We start from the raw sequence: 19,222 nt of genomic DNA, 5'->3' as shown, positions 1-19,222 counted from the left end.
GAACACTGACACATTCATGCCCAGCAAAAGGACAGACGTGCTTTGGATGAACTATTTTGGGAAGATGATGAGGGAGTGCACGCTTAAAATCATAAATTCCCTTGGTCTCGCAAGTTTTCCTCTAGCAGTACGTGTTCAAGCAACGCATCCGCAAGTGCCCGCTGGTGTGCGTTCAGGGCCGTTTCTAAGTGTGTCATTTGTGTTTCTGTGAAGCTGGCTCGCGGACCTGCCTCTCAGGAGGAAACCTGTGCCAGGGAGGGGATACCAGACGGCTTTGGAAGAGCGACTTCTACCTGTACCCACGACGCAGAAGTTGTTTCTAGTCACATACTTTCGTAAGATCAGGGAGTGGACTATTATTATCCCCTTAGTGCTAAAAATTAAGAAACGTGTCAATGCATGAAGGGCGACAGGAAAATGAACACTCCGGGCTCTTGATAATAATGGAAGGTAGAAAGGCAAACGTCAGGTCATTTCACAGTTACTCCTAGTAATTCTATATGTTTACGGAGAGAATATATTCATGTATTCATAGGTTAACTCACAGACGAAACAAATACAGCCATGAAATAGTCATGAGTCTCCCCCCCCCCCCCCCCGGCTCTCTAGGCCTGGCTTGCCATGGACCAGCGGGGCCTCATGTGGCCACTCCGTTCATCTTACTCATGACTCAGGCTCAAGGTTTGAATAGATCTAGAGGAAAACAAGCAACATATTCTCCAGGTACAGTATTCACTGCTACGATGATTTCAGAAGCCTTGGCTTTAGGTATATATTGACCTACCTCCTGCCCTTTTCCCCCAGTGGAATTGAGAATTTTCCTTCCTGAAACTTCTGGTTGCTAGGCAACATTTCCTGCTTCCTCTCCACCGATCAGGGTTGCCACAGGGCTGGCTGTTCATCAGCGTTAGCTTTCTCCTCTTTTTCTAATTCACACACGCTCACACACACACGCTCACACACACACGCTCTCACACACACACATACGCTCACACAATTTTCCAGAGCTCTTGCTTGACATGAGGTTTCATGTATTTGCTGGGAACTCTTGAACCGAAATATGAAGAGCGACTTCTCTTTCCCTCTTCTAAGAAGATAATAACCTCGACACGGCTTCAGAAGCTCAGGAGAGGATTGTTTTGGAGGCTAGACTTTGAGGAGTGAGCCTAGGGTCTCAAGACCTTCAGGGGATGGCTCTCAGGTTCCAAAAGCCTATGGTAATTGATTCTGTAAGTACTTAGTCAGCTGCTGCCTGCTCTCTCTTTTGTGCTGGGTATGGAGACTGCAGCAGTAAGGAAAACAGTCACAACCATCCAGGCACATGCAGAAGACTGTGCTTCACCGACGTGTCCCTCGCGCCCCCTTCTTCAAATGCTTTCCTCTGACCTGAATGAGAAGGAGGCGGGCAATGTGTGCGTTAGCCTTTGCCCTCCTGAGGCAGATGCAAGACGTCTGCTCCTCTGTCCCACTGAGCTGGATGGGCAATCCATAAAGCTCAGACAAGCATCTCCACTCCGATATTTGGGGTGAGGTCCTCTCTCTTCTCTGGAGAAGCTGCGGTTCTCCTTACCTGTGTGTGCATATTGGATCCTCATAACTGTGGACTGAATAGCATGCTATCTGAGAGCCCTTGCTATAAGAAAAGCTGCTTGTATTTAAATCTTGGTTCCATGATTTCCTAGAGGTAGAAGAATGGTCAACTTCTGTAGATGAAGATAATGGGACCTAAGAAACAAATGGCAGTTGGAACAAACATTTTAAGATGTATGCATTACTTAGAATAGGACCTGAAATACAGTTTGCTCTTCTGAAAAAGCTGACAGCCTATTCCAATTGCCTGCAACTATCCTTGGAATTGACAGCAGAGGAGAGAGTCTTCCCTTGGAGGAAGCCAAGCTGGTCTTTCACCTGCTCTTAAGAGCACAAAATGCCATGCTTCACACTGTGTTTGGGTTACATTGAGTTCAGAGTACCCAACTAAGTCACCTGGAGCTACACAGACAGTGGAGACCAGAGCCCCAAGGGACTCATCCCCAGATAAATTCAGGACAAGCAGGGGCCCCCAACACCCAGGTGACTCCTCATGGTAAGCAGTGCTAGTAGTTACCATCCTCAACAATTAAAACCACAGGTGCACTCAAGGGTCTTCAATATTGAGAGGGACTTCTTGGAAATGAAGGGCAATATTTGATTTTTTTTCTTAATGTAATGAAATAAAGAGCAAAACAAGCACTTCCAAGAGCTCAACTATTGTCAAGAAATTTGTGTAGAAAGGTTTCTAAACTAAAAAACCAAGAAATCTTGAGGAAAGAGAAAAGCAACATGCTGGGGTGTCCCAATTAAAATACTGATGGAAAGTCAAGATGAAGTAAGGAATAATAAGCAAGAAATCATACAGACAAATTCTCTAGCTTCAGTGATCTGAGCGTGCAAATTGAACGTCCTCACTGAATGTTAGCGGGCATGACTTTTCAAAGAAAACACCGGTGTGTGTATCATGGTGAAATGTTTGAGTCTGAAAGAATAAACTAAAATAAGCTTCAAAACAGGAAAAAAAAATAATTGCAAAAGGGGGAAAAAAAAAGAAAGAAGAAAGAAACACTCCTCAGATTTCTAATCTGCACTCCTGGAAACCAGATAGCATTTAAATGACATCTATAAAACTACTTAAAGGGTCTTGCCACCCGATCAGTAAGAATTCACAGGCAATATCAGCATCTATCTTATCTGAGAATAGCCAAAGGATAAAAAAGGAGTGTTGCTAAAGGAAGAAGTGACTCAGAATGGAAAAGTGAGTAAAGAAGAATGAAAACGGTGGTGAGCGATGGCGTTTTCCATGCATACCTGCATCTGTATAAGGGTAGGTAGAGTCACTTGAAGTCATAAGGGCCTTAGAAATTCCTGGTGAGGAAAAGTAGGGAATTAGGGCATCCGTCTGCCTCGTGTCATGGGAGGGAGGGAGCCGCTGGAGATGAAATGTGCCTTGGCTGGGAAATAAATCCATTCGGATTATGTTCAACTGCACACCGGCTCACGTTTCTCGCGTGGGACGCCTCTGAAAGCAGGCAGTCCAGCAAGGGCACAAGACAGGTGCTGCAGCTCCTGGCGTGAGGGACCTGCCAAGGACAGGAAGAATGGGGAGGACAAAGGGCAAGGACCAAGGCCAGCGAGCACCAGCCCTTCTGCTCTAAGCCCACCCGGTGAGTGTCTGCCGGTGCAGGCAGGTGGTGGCTGGGCAGTTCATTCTGCATCATCTCCTGCCTCCAGCAGGAAAAGCAGCCCCTGGCCTGTTGAATGCAGGAGAAGAGAAGCAGGTAGGTAACCGTGGGGAAAATTCATAGCGCTTTCAAGGGGAATAAAATCCCCCAAGCGCAAAGATAAGCTTCAGCAAAGAGGAGTTTTCAAGTTAATAAGAAGAAAAAGAGAACAAAGAGTAGTTTTGAGCTGAGTGGGTGGATTTCGTCTACAGTCTCTACCCTTAGGGGAGGCTGAGGTTGAAGGTTGATCATTTGGGTCCAGCAATTCAAGTCCAGGAGTTTGAGAAGAGTTGGACAAAATGTGAAACCTTATCTAAAAATAACCAAACCAAAAAAAAAAAAAAAAAAAAAAACCAAAACCCAAGACTTTTTTTAATCACAGCAAGTGAAATAAAAAGAAAATAATAAAACAATAAACGATAAAAGTATTAGTGTGTGGGAAAGCATGGAAGTTCTTACTTTAAATATGAGATAAATTACCCCAATTTTGTCTAATAAGCAAAAGCCTGCTCTGCTATTTATAAGAAAGATATCTAGAAGTGACACTGAAATATACCTATCAAGTAGAAATATGCTTATCAATAAAATTAAAAGGATATCAGAAGCAAATAGGAAATATACATATTAAGCAAGGCACATTTTATTTATTGTCCATATACAATCCATCAATATTCAGACAAAAATACATCACTATACAGACAAAGCTATTATAAAATGATAAAATACATAACTTTCAATACTTGAATTCATCAAATAAAACAGTGGATTAAAAACGGTGTTTTAAAAATACTATTATAAAAATAGCTTGAAAAAAATAGACAGGGAGACTTTAATATGCCACACTTCAGTAATGAGTCCAATCTGGCAGACAAGAGTGGATGGACCTGAAGGAGTGGAACTGGCAAGGAAGCAGACAGTAATAGCATAGGGAAGTAATTACTGTGATAAGAGCGAATGCAGGGTATTCCTGGCCTATTTTCTTGTCCGGTAGATGGCTCGGTCACAAAGTGGGTTGACAATTGTTTCTGCCTTGCAAGAGGTCATGATCAGGGAAGAAAGTTTTCTTGTGGAATATACTCTAAGGTTGTGTTGGCTCATTTGAGGAAACGCCTTAACAAATGCCAAATGCCACAATAATCTATAAGAACCCAAAGTGACTTTACTAAATAATGTTTTAAAAAACAAAAAATATGTGATTTCATTTTTAGCTCATTGCTATCATTCATCAGTTTTTTTTAATGAAGCAGATGCCTGGGGAAAACACTCAGCTAATGAACAATTTCTCCTCATTATAAGAGTGTATAAAGCAGGTGTTGAAGTGTCCTTTGAAACGAGCTCAGCTCCAGGAGGAGGGGCTGCTAACCTGTGACTGTAATGTGAGTATCCGGCACTGATCCATGTCCCAAGACAGCTCCACAGTTCCCCGCCTGCTCTCTTCTTCCTCCAAACTGACCCATGCACTTTCTTATGTGAGCTTATCCCCATGTAGTTACTGTTGTCGTTCTCATTTAGGATTTGAGGATTTTGTAATTACTGAAGGCATAGCTCGCACGAAGAGACCTTGCATCTTACTCAAAGAGAGTGTGAATAGAAAAATGCATACGAAAAATGTGCACAAAACTACTCATGCAACATGGTACTGCTACTAGAGAGACACTATTTTTGTTTACAAATAGGATGCCTTAGTTTACAATGACAATATAATTGCATCTCTGATTTTCAGATTGTTCATTTCTTCATTCTTGATTGCTTCACTTCTTCAGCTTGGTGAATGGTGGGCATTAAAACCTATTAAACTGGAGTTGGGGATATGGCCTAGTGGCAAGAGTGCTGGCCTTGTATACATGAGGCCCTGGGTTCGATTCCCCAGCACCATATATGCAGAAAATGGCCAGAAGTGGCTCAAGTGGCAGAGTGCTAGCCTTGAGCAAAAAGAAGCCAGGGACAGTGCTCAGGCCCTGAATCCAAGGCCCAGGACTGGCAAAAAAAATCAATTAAAAAAGTAGAGTTGTGTACAAGTAATCCATCCAATGCCTAACGTATGAAACTGTAACCTCTCTGTACATCAGTTTGATAATAAAAATTTGAAAAAAAAAGTAGAGTTGATAATTTTTATATTGTTAGATTTTATATCATGTTAGATCTTGTTTATAACTGAAAAATAATTTTTATTTCCAAAAAAGCAAAATCATCTGTAATCCAGGCACATCAATAAAAGCATACTTAGCAATATGTTTAATAGTTGCTTATATAATTATATGTACATATATGTATATAAATTGCTACTTTCTTTTGCATTTGAAATTTCATTAAGAAGAATCATATCAAAAAGACAAAAATCTACATTTTAGTGTCTATTTTTTTTTCTTTTTTTTTTTTTTGCCAGTCCTGGGCCTTGGACTCAGGGGCCTGAGCACTGTCCCTGGCTTCTTTTTGCTCAAGGCTAGCACTCTGCCACCTGAGCCACAGCGCCACTTCTGGCCATTTTCTGTATATGTGGTGCTGGGGAATCGAACCCAGGGCCTCATGTATATGAGGCAGGCACTCTTGCCACTAGGCCATATCCCCAGCCCTTTTAGTGTCTATTTTAAGCTAGGTTTATAAGTGTATGAACGAATCTATCTATATATCGCACTATCTGTTTCTACAGGTAACTCGGCAGATTCTAATAATCGTGAGGATTTTAAACTAACTTCTGTAAGTTCTTCTTTTATTATTGCTTTTATTTTTAAACGTTTATGTATGACTGATTCTGCTATCACCTATTCAATATCTTCCTCAATGGGAAAATCCCATCGCTGTTCCAAACATAAAGATGCCTAGTGAAAAAAATATCCAGTCTCCATCCAGGCTTGCAGCTGGGATAAGTGTAAGCCCCTCCTATTACTTATTGATGAAATCAGAGGCTCATCACAGAGACAGTGAATTTCCAGCCCTCAACCTGATTTACTGGGTGGAGACAAGAGTCGCCTGCCCTTACATTCAGCCAGTCTTCAGGGAAAACCAACACTTGCACAAGCTTTCCAGGCAGGAAACATGAAGTATGATCTCAGCCTCATTGGTGTAGGAGAGATTCTCCAATAAACAGAAGCACACACACACACACACACACACACACACACACACACAGAGCCTAAGGGATTCCTTTTCAATTTTTAAAGACCACTTCCCAGTTTGTAAACAAAATCAAGTTTATGGGCTTTATTTATTTATAGTCACCAATTTGCAACTTTCAATCTCCTTCGCACTAGCGAAATGCTCTGGAGGTCTGACTAGCCCAATGCCACTGCCCTCTGGAAGATTCTAATTTAACGTGGAACTCAGATCGAATCACAAAAAGGAACACAAAATGTTATGTATAGTTATTGCTAAGATGTCTAGTATTGGACACCAGTGTCTTACGGCATTTTGGAAGATGGATGCGAATGAAGAATAGTAGAACTGGGAACACTTTTTGTTTTGATTTGGTTTGACTGTTTGTGCACCAAGCCGGGCACGCACTCTGGCTCCCTCATGTCTCTTGGCTCTTTTGCTCGAGGCTGGTGCTCTATCACTTGAGCTACAAGTCCACTTCAGGCTTTTTCAGTGGTTTAGTGGAGATAAGAATCTCACAGACTTTCTTGCCCAGACTGGCTTTAAACCTTGATGTTCAGATCTCAGCGTCCCGAGTATTTAGGATTACAGGCGTGAACCACTAGCACCAAACAGGAACTGGGGATGTTTATGGGCCAGAGGTCCCTTAATGCTGAAGTATGAAGAACTTCATGGAAAACACAAAGGGAAGCTGGAAGCGTTGCGTTACACTGAGAATGAGCCCAGGGTCTGTGCATGCAACTGTAGGGACTGCCAGGAGGAAGAAAACGAACATCTGGAACATTGGTACAATGTATATTGAGTGTGGAGGAGAAGGCAAGAGAAGATTCTGGGAACTAGGATTCCAGACAGGAAGCAATTAAAACTGTAAAGAGAAAACCACAGGGACACTGATCAAAAAGTCATGGCCCAGAAGAAAGAAGCGTCATAACAGGCAAGCCAGAACACTAAGAAGGAAACAGTGGCTCCTTTCCTCAGATAACGTTGCCATTCACTGCTTTCTGTATTCAACAAAGTTTTGAGAAGGACGTATTATATCCTAGGTCTCACCTAGGTCCTAGAGTTACAATCCTAATACATTCAATGGGAATATATATGCATATGATGTATGGATGGATGGATGGATGGATGCATGCATGTATGTGTGTGTATATTGAAGGAGGAGCTGTGGTTCAAGTGATAGAGTGCTAGCCTTGAATACAAACCTCAAGCTGCAGAATTGGTACACAAAGTTAAATGAATCAAAAATAAATAAATTTACTATAAATAGTGAATAGGGCAACTTTTCAAAAAATGTAATTGGGTTCTATAGACTACAGTGTGAGGAGTTTGAGCTATTTCTTCAACTTTTTGTTATTCTTTAGTTGTACAAACGAGTTTTGAATTCAACATGTCAGTGTGTGAGTATAAGGCATCTTTTCCCCCCCTTTATTGTCGACATGAAGTACAGAGGGGTTACAGTTTCGTATGTAAGACAATGAGTACATTTCTTGTTCAATTTGTTACCTCCTCCCTCATTTCCCCCCCATTCCCCACCCTCTTTCCTCCCCCCCCCGACCCGTGAGTTGTACAGTTGGTTACACCAAATGGTTTTGTAAGTATTGTTTTTGGAATTGTCTTTTTATCCTTTGTCTCTCATTTTTGATATTCCCTTTCCCTTCCCTAGTTCTAATACCAGTATATACAGAATCCAGAGTAGTCAGATGAGATACAGTGATAGCGGGGGTAAAATCACAGGAAGGGAATATGAGAGAAACAAACAAACCAACAAGGCACAGTACTTTGAGCCATTTAAATCTCCTTGTCTAAGCACTCTGGAAACAAGCTAAGGTCCTTGCAGTCAGTGCCCAAGCAGAGAACATTGCATGTCGCTTGGAGTGGAGGCATGGTTTCCATGGCACGTGAAGCAGAGACACTCTCGGAGGGCAGTCCTCTGCCCGTCTATCTAAATCTCTTCCTTATTCACTATCACTTGGAATTTTTTCTTCCAAAAAAGCTAGGAACAAGCTCCCTCTCTCTGTCTCTCTGTCTCTCTGCCTGTCTGTCTGTCTGTCGTCTATCTGTCTCTGTTTCTCTTTCATTGCCTACATTTTATCTGAGGATTCTAACCATCCCCTTTTTCTGTGGATGGAATTCTTCTTACATTTATCTGTACCTTCGGGCTTTATATTAACTCGAAGATCCATAACTTCATCAAGCTCACTTCGCATGGGAACAGAGTATGTGCTGCGAAAACTGGAATTTCACAGGAAGTTCAGGATCTCGATGTTATTATCCTGAGGTGGACTCAGAAACCCTGATTTTGATGGTCAAAGATGACTGTTTTGTCTTCCGACTTCTAGTGTTCAAAAGTCTTCAACAGGAACTCTCAGTGGAGAGAATAGCACAGAATAAAGCATCTTTCTAGGTCAATTCGCAAGAAAGAGTGGAGCTGTGGATTGGGAAGTTTACTGCGGTCGGTCGCAGCCACCAGCACTGGGAGGAGAGAAGGAGGAAGATGCAGCATGGCCGCTTTCTGGGGCACCTCGGGAGCCAGGAATCACACTAATTATAAGCAACATTTCAGGTTTTCCTAAGCAAGGCGGGAAGGCTATGTTTCCCACAGGCTATGTTTCCTATGACTTGTGGTCCTCCAGGTCTTTTGCAGTGTAGTGTTTTGGGGGTTATGAGTTTGTTTTTGTTTTGTTTGGGTGCTGGGGATCGAGTCCAGGGTCACACACACATTAGGCCAGTACTCTACCATTGAACGACACCCCCAGCACCTTCAAAGCACCTCTCTGCTCTTTTCCCTGACCTTGAGTCTGCGTAGACCTTGCCACCTGCAGCAGAAGTGATGCTGTCTGTGAGATAGTTGAGGCTGGACCTTAAGCAACTTCTGTTTTCTGACTTTCCTCTAAGAACAAGCTCCACTTCACCGTCTAGGCTGCATTTTCACCCAGCTGAAAAGTTAGCAAAGTTCAGCCTATGCAACGCTGTCTCCAAGCCCCGCCTCATCCCCAGACCACCCTACAGAATCATAATAAGACAGCCATTGCTTGACTGCACTGCATTTTGGCCTACTTTGCTCATCTGCAACAGGAAAGGATGGAGAAGCGAGCACTTCATTTGTTTGTGTGTTTGTTTGCTTGCATGTTTTGAATCCCCAGGACATGATCCAGCTAGTGTTGCACTATGCGAGGCCACGTCCCCTGTGGAGGACATGGGGACGTTTGAGAATGCATGCGTGGAGAGTGCTGGCGCCCGCCCTCTGATCGTCCGAAGACTGGCTGCCTCTTCAGTCACGCAGACCATCACCCCAGCTTTGGCTTTTTCGAGTTCCTTTAAAAAGTTTATTGCAGAGGTGATGTACGGTGGTGTGGGGTTAGTTATGTAAGCCAGGCGGTAAGTACATTTCTTTGTGAACACTGCCACCCCTTCCCTCATTTTCTCCCATATTTTCCCTCATGATCCCTTTCCTCCCAATTGTGTAGCTCATTTCGACAGGGTCTGGTGAGCATCGCTGCTGAATTCGTTCATCCTTGGTCCCACCGTTGCTGTGATTCCCCTTCACCTCCTCAAATCAGATAAACTCACACACAGGTCAGAAGGTACAGAAACAAAAAACAGTGACAAAAGGGGAAAAACAGAAGGGGGAAAAAAACCTGGAATAAAACACTTCTTTGTTCCATTTCTTGGGGTTCATTTCCATAAGCATCATTTCATCTAATCCTATGCACACAGCTATTGAGTGCCTGGGATCCTCTCCTTAGAATAACCTCCTTTGGTCTCACTGTGTGAACGTGTAGACTATTGTTTAGTTTAGCATGCCCAAATATCATTTTTTGTCTTTTACTATCCATTGGGTTTACTTGTAGATTTATAGGCACATTCTCATTATTACAAATGAGGGAAACCATGCGACCTGTGTTTTGGGGTCTGGCTTACTCACTTAATATAATTTTTCCAAGTCTTTACAGTTCTTTGCAAATGTGGCAATGCCATTCTTTCTGATGGAAGCATAGAATTCTAATATATATATATATATATACATATATATATATCTCATTTAAAGAAAGACTTCTCAGAAGAAGTAGTAAAACTTGTCAATAGACATGAAAAGAAGTTCAACATCTCTGGCCAATCAGATGCAAATCAAAACAACATTGAAATTCCATCTCACCACAGGTAGAATGGCCATTATCAAGAAAAATAACAAAAACATGCTGGTGGGGATGTAGCCAAGAGGGAATGCTACTCTACTATTGGTGGAAATAAAAATTTGTTCAACCACTCTGGCAAGCAGTATGGAGGCTCCTCAAAAGACTAAACATAGAGCTTCTCTCCTGGGCATTTACCCAAGTGGCAACAAATGAAGCCACACTAAAGCCACCAGCACAACAATGTTCATCGCAGCACTGTTTACCATAGCTAACATATGGAATCAACCCAGATGCCCCTCAGTGGAAAAATGGATCAAGAAAATGTGTGTGTGTGTGTGTGTGTGTGTGTGTGTGTGTGTATACATGAGCTTTCCCATCACTTCTAGACCTAAATCTCTGCAGCAAAAGAACACTGAAGTTTCTATTAGAGCCACTGCTTTTAAATCAGAACCTTTTCATTTCCTTGAGGACAATTTCCTGAGTACTAAAGCCAGTCCCCAGAAAAACACTTATGGAAAAGACAATTACTGGATCCAAAAGCATTAGGCTTCCTGTCCCAATGACAGCAGAGACTCTGGGCTTTTCATGAAGCAATCACTTCTGGAAAAGTCCCTGTAATTGGAATAAGAGGCAAGAAGAAAATGAAATACAGACTAATTCCTGTGGGTTCTACAGTTTGCTCTTCATCTAATTGTGTCACATGATCAGATGAAGTCAGACTTCTGTGTTCTGTTCTAGGATTTCCTTCCCATTGCCTTTTGTGTGCGTGTTCTCAAGCCCTGGGTTGAGGTCTATTTGATTAGTTCTCTGAAAGGAAGAAATGGGTCCATGACAGCAGGTGTGCAAGTTACTCTTGCGTCCATGGAGTACACACAGTAGGAGGCCAGCTGATCTGCATTTGGGAATGTTGGCCCTTTGAAATGAGCTATTTCAACATGGAGTAAGGGAGCCTTAGACCAAAGGTAGGTGCTCTGAGTCTAGGCTGCACCCTGGAATCACGTGGGAAACTAGTAAAAGGTTTGGTTTTTAGGCCACAACCCAGTCTTTGGGGGAGAAATCTTTGGGTAAGAGTGAGGCCACTGCCTCATACCAGTAGTGCTAGGACTACACTTGTAGTCCTAGCTACTCCAGAGGCTGAGATCTGAGAATCACAGTTTGGAGCCTGCATTGGCAGCAAAGTCCATGAGACTCTTACCTCCAATTAACCACCAAAAAGCCAAAATTAGAGCTGTGGTTCAAGAGATAGAATACCAGGAAAACTAGGACCCCAGTTCAAGCCCTTATATTCACACACACACACACACACACACACACACACACACGAATGAGGCACCAAAATACTTTGTCAACTGCCCAGATGATTCCAATACACACCCAAGATTGAAAAGTCATTCTAAGGCTTTGTGGTCACAACAGTTAAGTCCACCTGATCAGTTTTTTTTCTGGCCCCTTACAAGGTCATTTGTTCACTTCAGATGTTATCTTTGCTGTAGCAAGGCATTGGGTTGGAATTATCACTAATTAGAAGATGAAGATAGGGCTAGGAATGTGGCTTAGCAGTGCAGTGCTTGCCTAGCGTGCATGAAGCCTTGGGTTCAATTCCTCAGTACCACATAAACATAAAAGGCAGGGAGTGGCGCTGTGGCTCAAGCGGTAGAGTGCTAGCTTTGAGCAAAAGGAAGCCAGGGACAGTGCTCAGGCTCTGAGTTCAAGCCCCAGGACTGTCAAAGAAAAAAAAAAAGATGAAGATATAATTGAATTCTGGTGTTTAGTGAAAGTATTTTAACATTTATTTCTCCCACATAAAATCACCTGGTAGAAAGTAAAATTGACATTAAGTGGCAACAACAACAACAAAAGCAATTCTTGGTTAAAGGACTCAAGTTTAAGGTGGTTTGGAGTCTTCAAGTGTTAGATAACTTTGCCATCTAGTGGTCAAATTTGATATTACAGCTCAATTCTTCCTGAGAACCTAGATTTAGTAAGAAGGCCTGTGACCAGAAGAGGCTGACATTTACTCAAAAAGGCACTACTTTCCTACCCAGTGCGTGGACACCGCTGGCCTCTAAGAAATCTCTACTGTCTTAAGTAGAGACTAGTACTGGTGGACACATCTGAGACTGGGCCTCAGTATGAGCGTGGGCATGTCAACACACACAGACACATACCTAATGTGGGTACACCCAACTTTAATGAGCAGCCACGGCTGGATTTACAAACACGGGGAGACAACAACAGAATCCTAGTGGGGTGCTGCAGTACTCGACTCTCACCAAGAGACCTGTTGTCCAAAAAAAGATCATCAAAGAAACCTCAGAATGAAAGACCAGCAAAAGATCCAAGGGACATACAGACATCTATCTGTCTGTTACTCAGTAGCTTTGTAATACGCATTATTCCCAGCAGCCCAAGGAACTTTCTCCCAAAATAGTTCATGGCCTAGGACATAAAGCCAGTCTTAACAAATATAAGAAATATAAGAAGATAGAATATAAGAAGATAGAAATAATTCCCTATAGTCTATCAGATCACAGTGGGATGAAACCAGAAATCAACAACAAAAGAAACCACAGAGAAAATTCAAACACATGGAGACTCAGTAGTACCTTGTGGAACATGGTCATCAACAAAGTAAACAGGAAAATAAAAATGTTTCTAGAATCCAATGAAAATAAAACATAACTTATCAGAACCTTTGCATTACAGCAAAGGCAGCAATAAGCGAAGCTCATAGCTGCCTGTGCTTACATTCAAGAGCGAGAAAAAGGGCTGGGAATGTGGCTCGATGGTAGAGTGCTTGCCTTGCATGAACAAAGTCCTGCGTTCCATTCCTCAGTGCCACATACACAGAAAAAGCTGGAAGTGGCGCCGTGGCTTATGGGGCACAGTGCTAGCCTTAAGCAATAGAAGTTCAGGGACAGTGATCAGGCCCTGAGTTCAAGCCCCAGTGAGAGAGAGAGAGAGAGAGAGAGAGTACTCTGGGGCTTGAACTTTGGGCCTGAGCGCTATTCCTGAGCATTTGGTGCTCAAGGCCAGCACTCCACCACCTGAGCCACAGCTCCGGCTCCACTTCCGGCTTTTGAATGGTTAGTCGGGGTTAAGTGATTCAAGGACTTTCTTGCCCAGGCTAACTTTGAATCACAGTCCTCAGAGCTCAGCATCCTGAGTAGCTGGGATTACAGGCGCGCCTACTGGCACTGGCTTCTACCAGATTTTTAATGAAGAGCTAACACCAAAATATTCCATGGAATAACAATAGAAAGAATGCTAGCAGCAAACTCATTATAAGAGGCAAGTATTGCTTTGATGGCAAAACACAGTGAGCACACACACACACACACACACACACACACACACACACACACACACACAGAGACAGAGGGAGAGAGAGAGAGAGAACTATGGACCAATCTTCTTGTTAAACATAAATGAAAAAGTTGTCCATAAAAAACTTGCAAACCAAATTCAGCAACAAATCACACAGCATAATCAAGCTGGTTTTACTCCAGGTCTGCAAGGAAGAAAATCAATGTTTGATTCAAATAAAACTTGTTTGATCAATTTGATGCAAATCAACATATGCAATACACGTAACATAGCACATAAATAAACTCAAGGTCAAAAATCACATCTCAACTAATACAAAAAAAAAAGGCTTTGATACAATTCAGCATCATTTCATGCTGAGGTATGAAATGAACAGACCTGCACATAAAATAAAGGCTGTATATGAAAACCTACAGCCAACATCATGCTAAATGGGAAAAAAACTAAAATCATCTCCTCTAAAGTGATGAACAGAGCAAGTGTGTCCACTTTTCTCATTTCAGTGTAGTTCAGGATTCCTAGTGAGAGGGGTAAGGCAAAAGAAAGAAAGACAGGGGAATCAGGTAGGAAAGATTACATTATTATAGATTACATAGATTATAGAATGACATAATCCATTCTAATCTTTAAAAATCCTGGAAACCATTAAACATTACTGCGATCTGGTAAGTATCTCTGGCAAAATAGCAGGTTATCAAAGTAGCAATGGGAGCACGAATGGGTTTTCTATATATCGACAGTGAGCACGGGTTTGGAGGTTTTGCTTCCTGTGAACAAAGCATCCCAGAGCTTTTGGTGGGAAATCACAGGTTAGAGGCAGCGGCCAAGGTCAGCAGGCTGAGTCTGGAACCAGGGTGCCAAGGCCGGAGGCGCTCCTCGGGGGTTTCTGTGATATGCAAACAGAAAAACCAAAAAGAATTCTTTCATGAGCTGGATTTTATCTCCTCCAAATTCATGAAGTGAAGCCCTAAGCCGTATGTGACTCCATATGACCACAAGGCCTTAGGAAGTCATGGAAGGTAATAATAGGTCATGAGGACCGGGCCTCACTCTGGTAGATCAGTGGCCTTACTAAGCCAACAAGAGCTTAGAAACCAACCGGCCGTCACCTGGATCTGAACTTCACAACCTTGAGAACCAGGGGAAATGGCTTGAGTTTTCATTTCTCTCCTTCCTTCCTTCCTTCCTTCCTTCCTTCCTTCCTTCCTTCCTTCCTTCCTTCCTTCCTTCCTTCCTCCCTCCCTCCCTCCCTCCCTCCCTCTCTCCCTCCCTCTTTCTTTCTTTCTCTTCTTTCTTTCTTTCTTTCTTCTTTCTTTCTTTCTTTCTTTCTTTCTTTCTTTCTCTCTCTCTCTTTCTTTCTTTCTTTCTTTCTTTCCTTTTCTTTCCTTCTTTCCTTGTTTATTTTTGTGCTGGTCTTGGGGCTTGAATTCAGGGCCTGAGCAATGTCCCTGAGTTTCTTTTTTACTCAAGGCTAACCTTGTACCACTTGAGCCACGGCTCCACTTTCAGCCTTTTCTCTGTAGTTTTTGTATGTTATTGACATTAAGAGTCTCATGTCCTTTCCTGCCCAGGCTGGCTTTGAACTGTGATCCTCAGATCTCAGCCTTCTGAGTAGCTAGGATTGCAGGCATGAGCCACCAGTGCCTGGCAATTTATGTTTTATAACTGACCCATTTGTAACTGTACCATTTAGTTACAGCAGCCTGAGTAGAGTAATGCAAATCCCCTTTAGGTAAGCGAGTAATCAAGTCTTTGTGCTACTCAACATGCATATTTGCAGATGAATGATGATGCGTCATCTAAAAATGAAATGCTACCCATTGGAGACTAAAGTATGAATTTATAGGAAAGAAGGTTGAGAAATGGCAGCTGGTCCATGGATTTCAAACTAGCTACGTTTAGGTGGTGATGAAGTATTTGATTTCATGTGCAGGCAATGTTTCCTGAAGCTGTAATATTAGGGGAAGGGAAAATTCAAGATGTGTAGATTATTTATGGCTGAGTTTTTCAGAGTCCTCTCTGAATGAGACGAGCTCATACTAAAGTGATCATTTTAACATCCGTGACATAGGATTCAAGTTGTCTGAGACACCTATGGAATGGAGTCTTCCAGCTTTGAAAAGATAAATGTATACAGTTTTCCCACCCCACTGACATCTTTCAAAACATAGCATCCTACAGGGGCTGGTGTGAACCAGTAGTTCTGTCTTTGCGCTCTCTGTTAGACAAAGTAGCATCAAAAGGCTGCTTTTCCCATCGAAGTTCACGATTCCGTACCGCCTGTGCCAACTGAGCTAAAGGGAGGGAGGGTGCGTGGAAAATAAAGAGATGAGCCTAGAATCTGTATTTCTAAGACTTTAATTCAGTGAGACCTTCGGTTGTCATGGCAAATTTCACCCCCAAGACATTGACCTGACGATATTGGTAAAGTCTACTGCATGCTAGAGGATGCTGTGCTGGTAAGGTAACATCAAACATCCTACAGTTGACTCACAGGAGAGCCAGAGCTCCCCTTCTCTGGTGCCTGGGAAATCCGCACCCATTTCCAAGCACTCAACACCATGTCTTTCCCGCCTTCCTTGGATGGACGGGGCTGAGGAGAGAGGTAAGAAAGAGGCTCTCCCAGGTTCTGCCAACAGAGGAGGAGGAGGAGCCCACTTGCCCTGCCAATGCTGGGCGTCCTTCCTGCTCCTCCTGTGCACGCTCTGGGCTCTCATTCTGCCCGGTTCCTTTGGAGATCTGCAACCTCTGCGTACCGCTTGCACTTACTGAATCCGCCAGGTACCTCAGGCTCCCAGGGAAGGAAGGTCATGGCCACTGTGGGAATGAAATCACCTGCCCAGATGGGGCAGGACTTCTGGAGGGGGCGGCCGGGGAGACAGCTCTGACGGGAGGAAGTGTGTATAAATGTTACAAAGCCCACGGAGGGGAAGGTGGAAGCGGTGCTAGGTTTTCACACAACAAATGTTCTTTTCTTTCTTCCTTGCAAAATCCCCAGTGTGTTTAAGCAGCACTGAGCCTGGGACGAGGGGGCGAGGGGGCTAGCAGGTCTCCTACTCTACAACGACGACCCGGCCTGGAGTTTTGAGTCATCACAAGGACGCTGTGGCTGCTGTAACAGCCTCGGTCTTTTCTCTCTTCATCTTTCCACCCAAGAGTTTTATTTTTTAAAATCTATTTTTGCAAATCCTATTTTTTTTGCCCTGGCCCAATAAAATCACTTTGAAACAATTAAAATAATAAGCCATGTAGAAGGAACAGTCAGAATGGTCAGGATAAATAAAGGAGAGAGAGAGACAGACAGACAGACAGACAGGCAGACACACAGAGAAAGCACAAAGAAGGAAGGCAAGAGAGCACAGAGCTGCTCCATTAAATGGTAATTCCTTCGTTCAACTACTTAAACATAATTTTTAAACTTAGATAATAATTAAATCAAATGTGAAGAGAGAAAAAGAGGGGAAAGGGAGGGAGGAAGGATGGAGGAGATGGACAAGAAGTATACAATTAGGTAATGGATTATCTTAAAGGTCCAAACCTATGAAATGAAGACAAATATCATCATCGAGGATTCATTGTGAAAAAAAATTAAGCAATTCAATTTGGAGAGAAAGACTGATAAAAAGAGTGGAGACTACAAAGGAATACAGAGATGAAACTAATTCTTGAGGTATGTGATTATAGTTTGAAACATATATGTATACATATACATACGCGTATATGTATATATATGTTTCTACCTATATGTTTATACACATATGTATACATAAACACTCTCAATGCCTGGCGATGTATAGAAAATGCCCAGTGTGTGGTCTCTGAGAAGCGTGCTCTCTGCTAAGGCCCTGCAGCCTGACCACAGTGTAGCTCTCCAGTTAGACTAATGAGCAGCTATGACCTTTAATATGACAGAAAATGGGCGGGACCAGAGTAGGTATTAAAGGTGATTGACTACCTCACCAATAAAATGTTGAGAATCTCTTATATCTGAGCATATTATAAATATTTGGTGTCTACTTAGACCTTTAGTCAATGTTTTGGGGTTCACGTTCATATCCTGTACATCAGCTGTCTAGGTTACCAGCTGTTATGCTTTGAATATTTGTCTCCTTCCAAACTAATGTGAAACCTTAATTATCACTGCGACTGCATCACGAGGTAGGGATTTGAACCCTCATGGGGCTCTAGCACTCACGGAAACTCTACTGGCACGTAGCAGGAAACAGCGGTGCCGGCTGTGATCTCAGCGCTGGGGAGGCTGAGGCAGGAGGATGGTGAGTTTTAGGTCACTCTTCACACAGTGAGAACTTGATTCCTAAGAGAAGGGGAGGAGGACGGAGGGACGGAAGGAGCAAGGAGGAGGAGAACGACAGAAGAAAAGAGAGAGAGATCAGGGAAGAGAGGGGAAGGAAATGAAGGAGGGAGGGATAGGAGGGAAGGCTTCGTGGAGCAGGAAGCACCTGGCCGGTGACCCTAATGACTCACTGATGCTGTAGAGCTTGGAATACCTGGCAGGGTCTCTCAGTGGGCAAAACGGAGGCCACACGCAGGGTTTCTGTGGTCAACTCAAGCTGGATTCCTACGTGGCGGAAGGGCAGGATGAGGACGGACAAGGCTTGCTCGCGTAGCGGGTCTTCAGTGCCACGGCAAAAATGTAGAAAGATAGCATCACAATTTAAAAAAAAAAATTGCCTTTAAGTGATTGTACAAAGGAGTTGCAATTTCACAAAGCAGTTTCCAAGGTCAATATAGCTCGATCAAGGTCACTCCTTTCTACATTCTCACCCAACCCCCCTTGCTCATCCCTTCCCTCACTCTTGTTAGTGTTGTAGGGTATACTCTGGATTCTTGGCTGCGTTCTCCCTCTCTCCTCTTCGCGCCTCTGCTTCCTTCCCCTTGGCCTCATCCCGCCCCTTTCAAGTTCCAGCTTCCGGGTGTTCATTCTGTTAAACTTTAACTTTGTCTTTCTAAAGAATTACACTATTTGAGTTCTCCCCCAATCTACCATATTTTAGTTAAACCACTGTATACACTTACATATCGCCCAATGTATTTTCTTCTAAGTTTATAAGCTGAATCTACCTCCTACATATAAAGGAAAGCATGCATCCTTTGTTTCTCTAGGGCTGACTTACTTCACTTAACAATTTTTTCCATCTTTCCATGTCTTTCCAAATGGCACAGTATCACCTTTCCTAGTGGATGAGTGTATATATTCCACATTTTCTTGATCCACTCACCCATGGAGATATCTTTACAATCATAGATTCGCATTCTTTTAGCTCCTGTTGGGACTTTTATACGTATGAGAGCAGATAGACTATGATGGCCCTAACTCTCTTCCCTTGGCTATCAATCACGAATCCCCAGGGGCAGCATGCGTGCATTGTCCTGCCTGGATGAATT

The sequence above is a fragment of the Perognathus longimembris genome, chromosome 22 (assembly GCF_023159225.1).
Source record: "Perognathus longimembris pacificus isolate PPM17 chromosome 22, ASM2315922v1, whole genome shotgun sequence".
In the NCBI taxonomy this organism is placed as follows: Eukaryota; Metazoa; Chordata; class Mammalia; order Rodentia; family Heteromyidae; genus Perognathus; species Perognathus longimembris.
This window is presented reverse-complemented; position numbering follows the sequence as displayed.